The sequence below is a fragment of the Lemur catta genome, chromosome 5, assembly GCF_020740605.2.
Source record: "Lemur catta isolate mLemCat1 chromosome 5, mLemCat1.pri, whole genome shotgun sequence".
NCBI classification, from domain to species: Eukaryota; Metazoa; Chordata; class Mammalia; order Primates; family Lemuridae; genus Lemur; species Lemur catta.
Window position 1 is genome coordinate 101,884,445 of NC_059132.1, and position 12,614 is coordinate 101,897,058.

Here is a 12,614-nt window from a genome sequence, read left to right on the forward strand (position 1 = left end):
CACTGTGTATACAGAAAAGATGGTTTTGTGTCAAAAGACAGCTGAAAGAAGTGATTTTTTTTTCTTTTTGATGACTTAAAAAATGAAATATTTATAGGATTTTTTAAAAGCAGTCATTTGCTTATTGCCAAGAAATTCATTTGGCTGTTATTTTAAATTAGGGAAAAAGGTCTCCAGCTTTTATGTGTTAAAAATTGTGACTGTTTATTGGGGGCAAGAGACTAAAAATTCTCATTTTATTGCAGCCTATGACATATACTCAGCTATTAACCTTTAACAGTGAAACCAGAACATTCCTTCTAAGTTCTAGAATTCAATGAGAATCTAAACATTTCTCCCCAATATTCTTTTATTACAGACAATTTCTGGTTCAGTGAAAGTGCACTGCATTACAAGACAACATTTAAAACATTGGGGAGAAATATGTTTTAAACTATTTATCATCCTATGGGGTTTGAATTTTCTGCTGACTGTTATAACCAGAGAATAGAGGGTCTTTTTGAGAGGAGGGGGGAAGCTATTTATGAATAGTTTGTGTTTGGGACCTGCTGCTCTTCATTATATATTACCTTTTCTTTGATAACCACATTTTCACTCAAAGCTATTGCTAATAAGCTGGTGTATATTATGAAAACTGCAGCAGAACTGTTACCTTGAAAGAAAGATGTCAAATAAAAAGCTCTTTCAGGTTTTCGTATCCTTGAGTTTCTTCATTTTGGAAGAATAATAAATCTGAAAGCCTGTTGCATCTTGGGAATCTACTGTTACCAACAGAGAAGAATACAGCGAAGTAGTTTCCATGCAGCTTTCACTTGGGGTTAAAATGAAAAATACCTTATACGAGAGGTTGGATCTTCATGGGAATTAGAGATGCTTTTCATACAAACAGGATGAAAGTATCTGGGCTGTACTGCAAATGTTTCTCTACCAAGCTGGAGACCAAATCAGACTTGCATGATGCTCAAATACCTGAGAACAAAAAAAATAGAAACAATTTTGAATTTGAATATGCTGTTCTTGGCCATCCAGGTGAAAAAGTTATTAGAAGTTACTTTCTCTCAAAATATTTCTGATTAGAAATGACTAATTCAGTTTCCTACGGTGTACTTTTAGAGATCCAAATGTTAAAGAAATCCTTTATCATAATCCTGTTTTATTGAAACTTAATTAGGAGACGTGACACCTTATCTGGGAAAGACTCAATCAACAGGCAGAATAATTTTGCAGATTATACACCAAATCCAACCCTTGAATGTGAGTAATAGAGGAATGGATACAGCTGCAAAAGTTCCAACTGTGACCTTTAGCTATGGTGGAAAATAAGTTTTATAATAACTAGACAAAACAAGTCATGAACGGTAATTTGACAATATATTACAAAAGCCTTAAACATGCCTATAGCTTTTGACATAGAAATTCCAATTCCAGGACTTGTCCAGGTTTCTTCAAGAAGTTTGTTGTAGCCTAAAGATTCCCATCAGGAAAATGTTTAAAGAAATATCCAACAATGAGAAACAGAAGGAAAATGATTTAAGGAAGGGACCACTATGCAGCCATTTGGAGTAATGTGGAAGAAGATTTAAAATCATGAGAAATATTAAGGATAACTATGGGGAAAAAGCAGGTTACAAAATATTTTGGACTGTATGGTCCTGGTTTTGGTCAAAAAATATGCAAAATTGTTCAAAGAAAATACAGCATATCAAAATATTACTTGTGATCATCTTTGGTTGAAATAATAATGTGTTAATTCATTTGCTTCTTTTCTGCTTCCCTGTAATTTTCAGACTTCCTATAATAAACATATATTCATTTTTAATAAAAATAATAATAAATGTTAATATCAGTGAGTTTTAACAAACAGACCAGATATCTCGAATGTTTATCTGTTTCCCCCCAACGAACAGCTCCCTGTTTACTTCCCCTGTTTGTCTAATGCTGCTCCTGTATTGCTTGTATATTGGGAAACATATATGCATATTCCAAAACCTATGTCTGGGTTTTGGAATCTCTCAGGCCATGCAGAATTCAGAGGTAAGGTGGCACAAAGGGTCAGGGGTTCAAAGACAAAGCTAGAGACATTTCAGGATACATCTGAACAGTCATTCCTTGGTGTCTGAGGGGGACTGCTTCCAGGAACCCCACAGATGCCAAAATCTGGATGCTCAAGTCCTTGACATAACCTAGTACAGTATTTGCACATAACCTACGCACATCCTCACATATACTTTATTTCATCTCTAAATTACTCAGAACATCTGATACAACATAATATTAGGTAAATAGGTGTTATATTTTTTAATTTGTATTATTTTTTATTGTTGTACTGTTGTTTTGGTTTTCTTTCTAAATATTCTCAGTTCACACTTGGTTGAGTCTGTGGATGTGGAACTGAAAGATACGGAGGGCTGACTATATTATAAGCCTGATATTATCAAAATTTTAATTTTATTCAAGTTATTTTTCAAGTACACAAATATATTCTATCTCAAATACTGTTCAATCAATTATTTTGCTTAAAAAATACCAATAATAATGCCTCCTTAGAAATACCCTAGGGATTTAAGAATGCCCTCCCACAAAGTATACCAGTACCACAGCCATGAGATTCTGCTTCTTGAAAAATGGTTCAGAAATGCTTCTTGAAAGAACGTACGTCTATTTCATAGGCTGTTCATTTAACCATTCAAATGTGAAAATAAAATCAGGGCCAGGCAACTATATGGGTCTGTGATTTTGCCGCAGGTCACCCTACCCCCAGTGCCTACAATCCCTGTGCTGCTCTCAGGCACACGTGAATCCATTCATTCATTCGTTCATTCAGTTATTCAGTAAACGCTCTGCCTGGGTCGGCACAGAAAGTACAAAGATGAGCAAGGCACCGCCCCGCTCCTCACAAAGTTTGTTCCACACTAATGGGGCAGACAGACACATAAATGGACCATTGTGCAACTATGTGGAAGGTCATGTTCACGAGCACCCTCCTACCAAAGATTCTTTTATAATAGGAATACCCTGGAAAGGAGAACATTTTGAGATACTTACCGGCTTTGCTCCGGCACACAACAGACAGGGCTCATGGGCAGAGAACAGAATACTGGTTGGAGATACATTTCCCTGCTCCCCGCATTTGCCCAGGGGGTGTGCTTGGGTATGGCTTCCTTTCCCTACAGAAGGCCTATTGCAAAGGGTGTGCGTGACATTGAATCCAAAAGCCGCCATTCCAGGGGTCTGTGTTGGTGCCATGGGCCAGCAAGTTATTCCTGTGTAGTACAAACCTTGACATCTCCAGGGAGTCTCTACAATTACCCAAGGATGAAATTGTCAGTTTAAATAGGTTTCTTGTAATTGTAGGAAGGAATTTTTTTTAAAAGAAGGATTTCAGGTCCTTGGAAAATGTTAGTTGCTGTACAGAATGTCTCCACAGAATTGTCTTTAATCTGAGACCTCCCAGCTTGGCAAGGACACAACTTCACGTTCGGCTTTTTTGAACTATGTCTGAGGACGTGGAAAAAAACGTGAAAAGTGTCCTCTGATTCCTGCAGACCATTTTCAGAAATCACCACCGAACTTCAAGCTACTTCTTTTTGAGGGAAGGGGCGGGGAGTAGAGGAAACAGGCTCAGTGTTAGGGAGCTTTTTCTAGATATGCATGCCTGGGCCCCACCCTGCACATACTGAGTCAGAGTCTTGAGAGAATGAGGGTCTCCTTGGAGGCCAACCATGTACACCTGGAGAAAGATTCTCCAGTAACAGAGTCATGCCACCCCCAATCCACTGATGAGAACTACCGCTCTAGACATTCTGGACGATGTGCTAACAGTCCACAGGAAATCAGCTGCCAACTGGAGAGAAAAGGATTCACCCAAAGGCTAGAAGTAAAACACTGAGTCAAGTGGAATATCGAGACCACATGACACGCAGCTCATTAACTTATTTAGCAAATATTAATGGAGAACCAACTAAGGGCCAGGTATTGTGTTAGGCTTTGAGGGTACCATGAAGATCAAGAGAGGCTCTGTAACTGGTCTTTTGCAGAGTTCATTGTCAAAGAGAGAACACAGAAAGGTCAAGAGGTGGAGTGGTGGCTCAGACGTCCCCCAAGCCCTCTGGAATGAAGGACCTGACCCCTGGGCATGTTGCTGTCCGACAGCTCTCAGCTCTCACCCTCTTCAGGAACTGCCTGGGCTCAGAAGAGCCACCTTGTCCAAGGAAGTCCTTCCTTCCCAGGGCAGCCTGCTTCCAGTGATTGACAGATGGAGAGGGTAGGAAGGTCTGACTCCCTCGCCTGCGGGGGTGGGGGGTGGGGGGGTGGAATACTTCTGCAGGATTGCCCCAGTTTGGGAGCTCCCTCAGGGGTCAGCTGAGGGCTTTGATGAGTCTGCACCACGGCTGGGAAGGAAAAACAAAGCAGCTCCTGGTATTCAGAAGCTGGCCAGCCACCTTACTCTCCCATTGGACATAAACAACTTCACAGAATACCAGCCTCAATTCAGGGTATGCTGAGACCATGATGAACATGAAACAAAGCAAGACTTCATAATTTTGTCTAAACACAGGCAGAAACAAGGTCACTGTGTTACACAAAAAGATAACAAATTCTCCCTCCCAACCCTTTCTTGGCTAAAACGAGTGACTGCTACTTTTTTTTTTAAACCAATTACAACTTTTTCCTTGTTCTATTCTCTTCTCCCTATAAAATATATCAAGATATCCAATCACAGAAGTGCTTCCAATTTCTGCAAGCATCCTATCTAAAGTGAGCCTTAGATCTTCTCCCAGATCACTCAGGAAATATAAATCCTGGAAGAGGTTCCTTCTAACAATATTTTACTGAGACACCCGAGGGCTGCCCAGGGTGTGTGTTCTCCTTTGCCGCAATGAGTAATAAATTCAGCTAAACTTCAGGTGTTCTCCTGGTGGTCTTCAGCAGAAGGGTGCTGACACAGCCCACCCTCTCCTCGGCCAGCCCTGTTTCTTTCCCTTGTCTTCTCCACGGGAACTGATCCCAAGAGCATTTCCTCCTGCATAAATCTTTGTCGCAGTATCTGTGTCCTGGGACCCTGAGCTGTGACAGGAAATCCCCAACTCTGAGCTGTAAGGGACAAGGGCGCCTACAAGAGCCCTGTCTCCAGGCTCTGCAAGCTGGAGCCCAGGTCAATGACACCTAAAGATTGAATAGCGAATGGGTGCCCTGATGGGGACGATGAGAGTGGGCAAGGCTGTTCCAGGTCACATACTGGTCTTTGAAATGACCTGGAAGCACCAAAGACCCTGAGCCGAGGTGCCGGCGGAAGCACCAGAAGGCCAGCCGTGGGAGAGAGGCAGAGAGACAGGTGGGGGCCGGGCCAGGGGGGCCTGACAAGCCCTAGGAAAGAGGTGGATCCAATTTACCTAATTTTGCCCATTGAAAGGATTTAAGCAGGAGAGAGATATAATTAGAGCTGTATTTTAGAAAGATGCCTCCAGCTACAGTGTGGTAAAAACAGGAGGCAGGACATCAATAAACAGGCCACTGAGATAACTCAGGTGAGTTTTCAGGGTGAGCTGAACCAGCCTGGGGATGGTGGAGCTGGAGGTAGGTGGACTGGCTCAAGAGCTATTTTGGGGTAGAGGAAGGCAGCCTGGTGCTGGATTCCACGTGGGCTGTAACTGGGTGGCACTCGGAGACCCTTCAGAGAGACAGGGACACAGAAAGGAGGATCACGTTCTGATGGGAAAGATGAAAGCTTAGCTGGAAATGTTGGTTTTGAAGAAATGGAGATGCCCAATCTGAAACTCAGGGAGGAAGTTTGGGCTGGAGATTAAGATGCCAAGTCTCTGACATGAAAATTAAAGCAAGCGTGCCAGGGACAAGAGGAAAGAGGCCCTAAGATACTCAAGGCACAGCCACAATTCAAGGGGTGGGCAGAGGACCTTAGAAGGCAGAGCCAAAATAGTAAGAGAAAAATCAGATATGTGTGGTTTTGGGTTCAGAATCTAACATTGCTACTTAACCATATCAAATCAAACAAAATATAGTAAGATCCTGGCATGTAAAATTCATGACTGTGGTGTTTTAGAAGTCTTAAAAATATATTTGGCTTTTTCTCTACCCAAGTGCAAGTACATTACTCTACACGTGATCCCCTGAAACCCATCAGTGGAACTGCAAGTAGATCTGACTGCAGGATTAGTGACCGTGTTGACATTAAGGAGGAAGAAAGTTTGTCAGCATCAGACCAACAACACCAACCTGGAGCCAGCCACTCTGTCAGGCTCTGTGAGATGACGTCACTGAAAAACATTCCCAACTTCAAGGATGTCATCCACCAACTGGGGACACGTGACACGCCCACGGGGAAAAGTAAAGAGCACAGGAGCATTACGATGGTTGGAGGGCGACACGTCAAGACAAGGGCTTCCCACTAAAACTCAGACTTAAGGCAGTGATTGGAAGCTGGGGGTGAGGGGGTGGCCCATCCGCAGACAAGGCACAAAGCACTCACATGTGACAACCTTCCAATGTGTCACATTCCAATGCTCATTTTTAACGTTCTGTAGCAAAATTGTGTTGGAAAAATTATTTGTGACATTAATCCCCCTCCCCCTATAAATATACACACAGCATTTACAATGCAGAACATTGTGTCTGGAGGAAGAGGAGTCCTTTTATATCCTGTCTTGCAAACGTTATCTTTGCTGCTCCTGCTCTTAAGCCGTCTTATCTATGCCTGGAATACTCTTCAGACCTCTCCGTCCTTACCAATATCTCACCCCTCCTTAAAGGCCCAGCTTAGATCCCAATTGTCTGTAAGAATACCCCTGCTGTGACAGCACAAAGTGAGCTCTGTGTCCCCTGAACATGCACAATAGCGATTTTGTACCTTACCTGGTATGTACAGCTTTCCTGGCTTTCACTTGATCCTCACAGAAGTCACTGTGAGGGAGGGAAGGCAGGATCCATCCCCGTTTTGGTAACAGGCCGTAACCCTGAGCCTTGGAAGTCAGATGAGTGGTGTTGGCTGCCAATTCCCACAGTTGGTGAGCAGGTGGGACAGTTCTGGAACCTGGACATGCTTCCAGCAGGTGCGTGTTCCCATGGTATCCGGAGCATTTCGGAGCCCAGTTGCACCGCTGCTTTTCCATGTGTTGGGGTGACCTTCCCTCTGAATCCCCTAGAAGGCAATGATCATGTCTTTTACTTTGTGTCCCTAGAACCTGCCAGGATGCCCCACCGTCAGGAGGAGAGCACTGAATATTTGCTACTTAAAATACCCATTATATCCATTAAAATAGCCATTGTGTCTTGTAGGCATACTTGTGTATGCCTACACATGTCTTTCTATTGACTTGGGTTCCTTCCTCAAATGTGTATTATTAATTTCAGAATTTTGGAAAAGCAGCATTCAAGGTAATATCAAATTTAAACCACATTTATTCATCTAGTATTCATCTAGCTTTGTAAAAACCTAGTCTGCAACAGGAAGACCCTAAATTTTAAGAAAATGCATCCCACATACAAAGTGCACTGCTTCTTGGGGGTGATACTTTTAAAGTCTGTGATTGAGATATATTTTTTACAAATTATAGTAAGGATTAATTAAGCACAACATTAATTGACAAGCACTAGATTTCTGGGTCTGTACGAAGTGTCTGCAGCTTCTCACTTGATTCTGAGGGGAAGTGAGTTGGCTGCGACAAACCATTTGGGAAGAATGTTTAAGCTCTGAAGTAAGGAGTAAGGAGAACAAATCTAGCCCCAGCTTATATGGCTACGAACGATCCACTTGTCTTCCTTACTGTTGGCTTTTACTCTGTGCCTAAAGGAAGAAATGACACAATCTTTAGTTCTGTCCCCGCCCCCTTAATCCTACCTCATATAAAGGAATTCTGGACTGTGCTTTACAGACACCAGCAGAGCGTTTTTGCTCTGGGTAGCAGGACACACATCCATTTGCAACTTGAAAAAAATTAATAAGGCTCTTTATACTCACGAGAAATCTGTAAGCTTCAAAATTCAGCCTCAGTTGGAGGTGAGCAAAGTGTCCAGAGGATGCTGTGGAGAGAGAAGGACTTAGCTCACCAGAAGGCTGCTGAGCTCGAGCGTCAAAAGAGAATGCATACAGATCGCAATTTATGAGCTTTCTTTTGTTTATTGTATGCTTAAAGATTTTATTTTCCCATAAACAGTTTTCTGACTTTAAAATAACATATGCTTATTGTAGAAAAACTGGAACATGCAGACAACTAAAATTAAAGGAGGTGTATTCTCATAGAGGCAAGACTTTCAAGTGTGGATCAGGAAGCCCTGTGCAATTTACCCGTAAGGTCACATCTCCCGGTGGGAACTTGACCTTGTGGCCATTCAGTTCACCCTGACTGCAGCCCAGCCCCAGTTGTGTCTGAATCCTGGTGCTACAGGAATAACTTCGTTCTAGCAATCCCTCTGGCTACTCCAATTCTCAACCCCTCAGATAAATAAGAGCTTTGGGAGATTTCTGGTATCATGCCAACCAGAGCAAGACTTCAAGCAGAGATGCTGGCTTTTTTTTTTTTTTTTTTTAAACTAACCTGAGTATTTGGGAGTAATAGCACGCAGTTCATTCGCAGTAGACCTGCCTGGTTAAGCTTTAAAAATAGCCACATTAGGGCTTCAAAATGAGTTAGTAATAGTTGGGGAAACTACCTCAGGAAGATAAGAAAGAGGTTATCAAGAAACCAAATTCAAGGACTTGTTTTAGAAGCGTGGGGCAGTGGGGAGAAGAATGAGAACAATTAAAATGAAAAATTAGCTGCAGGCAAAATCCCACAGATGCAAAAAGAGAAAGAGCAAGAGGTTGGGGGAAGAAATGACAAGAAACAAAGAAAAACATGTGGCCAAATGCAGGAGGCAGGGAGAAAACTTAAATCAAGAGAGAGAAAATAAATTTTTTGTTATACTTTTATGGAAAGTTTGCATAAACAATAGTCAGATGTCTTTAGATTTTAAGATATGGTTAAAAGGAAACACATTGTGACCGTGTCATAAATACTCCACCCGCTTTGGGGAGGACTGTCCCGTCCCTGTCTGCAGCCCTGTGGAGCGCACAGCCTCGGGCATTAAGGGCCTGCGTGCTGCGGGGCAGGGCTTGGCTGCTCCTGGCCTGTGGCGCGGTGGCTTCTCCACCCCTTGCAACTGCCCCCCACCTGCTGCAGCACACGCACAGGTCAAGGAGTGCTGTGTAGAGACACGACTGCTCCTCAGAGTCCCGGCCAAGAGCAAAGGGTGGGGGGCTCTGCAGCATGTGCACTTGTGATAGAAGGTGCCGGAAGCTTCCTGGTCAGCTTCCAATCTTTTAACAACTTCTTGACATTTCAAAGGCCACAGCTTAGTTTCTGGTTTTCTTTGGTGACAAGGAAGACACATAGAGGCAAAAGGGGAGCAGCAGCTAGAGAGCACCTCCCCCAACTCCTTAGGTGAGAAGCACCCAACCACACCACAGTCCTCAACGCTTCCAGAACCCTGCTGGAAGCCACCCTGCTGGAAGTCATGGTCACTAGCATGTCCTCTTGATATCATATCATGAGAGCAGCATTTTGTCTCTGTGGTCCTGCTCCCTAAAACACGTAACTCCAGCCTAATCGTGAGCAAAGCATGAGACACACTCAAACTGAGGGACATGGCACAAAATGCCTGACCGGCTCTCCTCAAAGCTGCAAGGTCATCAAAAACAAAGAAAGTTTAAGAAACCGTCTCAGATCCCGGAGACTAAGTAGATAGGACAACTAAATGCAATATGGTACCCTGGATGGGCTCCTTGAACAGAATGACAGTACGGACAAACTTAAACCTCAGGAAAATGTGGACTTTAGTTAATAATAATGTATCAGTATTGGTTCATTAATTATGACCAATGTAAGACGTTAGTAATAGAGGAAAGTGGATGTAGAGTACACAAGAACTCTTAGTCCTATCTTCGCAATAATTCTGTACATCTAAAATGTTATAAAAGGTTTGCTTTTAAAATGCAACGGAAGTGCTTTACTGTCAAAAATTCTCTATGAAACATGCTGGCTGCTGAAATTCCTAGGAAAGTCTCTCTAAAGTATTGGTCCTTCTACCAATTGGCTAGCGCAAAAGTCAATTTATGTAAAAGATATCGTGTGTTATGCTCATTTGTCTGACTTCTTATGGGGCCATCTGGAGCCCCCTCACCCACCTAATTAGGCCCCCTTTAAAGACAGAAGAAGACACAGAAGGGAAATAACTGTGGAAATGACATCTTCTGTTTCCGAGGTCATCGCTCTATCCCAGAGGATCTTGAAACTTTCCCAATCTGAATATTGATCCTTTGATGTTCAACACAGATATCTTCTCATGAACTGCCTTCAAATAATATATGAAGGACAAAAGAGGGGCAAAAAACTGTCTTCTCCAATCCATTTGAGATTTGTTAGTTATTTGTCACACTTACCTTAGCAACAATGATGAACAATGTGAAGCTGCTCTGTGTCAGACAGACGTCCTGATCCCTAAATGCCAGAGCCACTGAGGTGTTGCCAGCTTTACAGGAGGTGCCTTGCAGGGGGGAAGCTGCTCCCACAACACGGCATAGAGTAAAGAACGCCAGGCACTGGCTTGAAGCACACATGTAAGAAGGTTCCAAAATAATTTCCCAAGATAAATTCTCAACCCATCCTTAAAAGGGAGTCACACGGAAGTCACACAAGTTACCAGTTACTTATCAGGCCTCTAATGAATCAGCTGGTGACAGATGTCCACAGAAGCCTTGGAGTATAAAAGGATCTTAGCGCACAGGTGAGTGGAAACAAGATTGCAGCGATCCGTGGACCCAAGGAGGGCAAGACAACAGAAACATGAAATTTAAAATGCCAGCGATCAATTGTGGTTATCAATAACTGAGATCAAGAATGAGTCCAAGTATTAAGAGCATAACAACAAACAAACAAAAATCCTTGAAGGAAAGTAAGATAAACCCAAGGTAATAGAAAAGAAAAATAATGCATGGAACTTTACAATAAAAGAAGAGAAACAAAGGGAACGTGAAAGAAGGTGACCTAGGAGAAATTTATTTGATGGGATTTGGAAGCTGCTTAAATAACCCACCTAAGTGGTTACCCAGATAAGCACATGCCAGCTCAGGACATAGGACATTCATTCCATCTGGGCGATAGACACCAGCCCCAAAGTCCTACATCTGACCGAGAAGGAAAGAATTTGCTCTTTACTGAACGTGAGTAATTTGTTTTTGCCCTTTAGATTCCAAACTAACTTCTCTGTCCTCACTTCTCTTACCTAACACATTGTATCTCCCTCCATCATACTTCCAGTGCCATTCTTATAAGCAGATTCACCAAAAAACTCTACTCAGCCTCTCTTGAGTACAGGGGCCTCGATTTTTCTTGAAATTCCTGTGGGGAGCAATGTGCTGTGTGGTTATATTCATCACACACAGGATTAACTGTTTGCTTGACAGGAAAAATCTGGAGCCACTGAGCCTGAAGAGAGAGAATATCCCTAAATCCAAGTATTCCCACAGTAGGGATAAGATCTTACAGTTAAAGAAATTATTAAAGTCAGGTGCATAACTTCTTTTTATTATTCAGTGGTTCTTGATATCACAGCTGCCAACGGGATAGGAAACAAGGATTGAGTACACTGCTTGGATCTTTTTTATGAAGGGGAGGAGGGGGAACCCACCACTCTAAATACTTGAAAGTAAGTGAAAACCATCTCCTTCGGAAAGACAAGATTTTTATGAACTGTGACCATTCTCTCCCAGGAGTCGGAATCCTGCTTTCCGTCTTCTTAAGTCCCGTGTTCCCGCCACACGTCTAGTTCAATGGATCCTTCTGAGACGGACATGCAATTACCATCCCTCAACCACAACGGCTTTGGGTTCTAGAGTAAAACTCACATATGCTCCCAGTATCGTTGTTCGTCCTAACTTCATGCCTGAAAAAGGAAACGTCGGTATTGAGAGAGTTTAAAATATATAGACAAACATGTACAACCAAAACAAGACGTGTTCTTCAAAGTAATCACCTTGGGGTCTCCAGACACTTATCCAAAAGACACTGTCATCATTTTAAAAACAATTTTCGGAAGTCTGCTCTGGGTATTGCTTTCACGAGAAAATCGGGCTCAACTTTATGGCTCCATATTGCTTTTGACTAAAAATGCAGTTTCCTAGCTTAATCATTAACTTGACAGCAAATCACTTTGGTTTGAAGAAAATGAAGTCTATTCTCCAAGGACAAAGATTTGCCACAGTGAAGAGAATCAAAAGAATGTATAATAGGTTCTGAAGGCATTGAAACATGGAGGCATTCCAAACCTGTACAGATGATTCACTGGAATATGTGAACAGCCTCCTGGAGTTTGCTGGGGAGAGCATCACATTCACTTGGGGACAAAAGCTGTGATATGAGCGCTAATGAAAAGGAAACCCCTGAATTAACCACATTACTTTATAATTTCATACCGAAAACTATATGCATCTCTAACTGTCACTGTTTTAAATTCAAACAGTTAGCTAAAAATGTGATTTTTTTTTCAACAGTGCTGGAAAAAGAATTTTGATCAGAAACTTCCATTTTCAGTTGGTTTAACTCAGAAGCTCCAATAATAAA

At 42.3% G+C, this 12,614-nt stretch overlaps 1 protein-coding gene across 1 annotated transcript in view; it reads right to left on the reverse strand.

The window, feature by feature from the left end:
• Positions 1 to 11,569: 11,569 nt before the first annotated feature.
• The window catches only part of STOX2 (storkhead box 2), a 192,134-nt gene continuing 191,089 nt past the window's right edge, over positions 11,570 to 12,614 (reverse strand). Inside the window, exon 5 of the mRNA XM_045552437.1 lies at positions 11,570 to 11,937. The gene's annotated coding sequence lies outside the window, so the exon portion shown is untranslated. The remainder of the gene's footprint in view (positions 11,938 to 12,614) is intronic.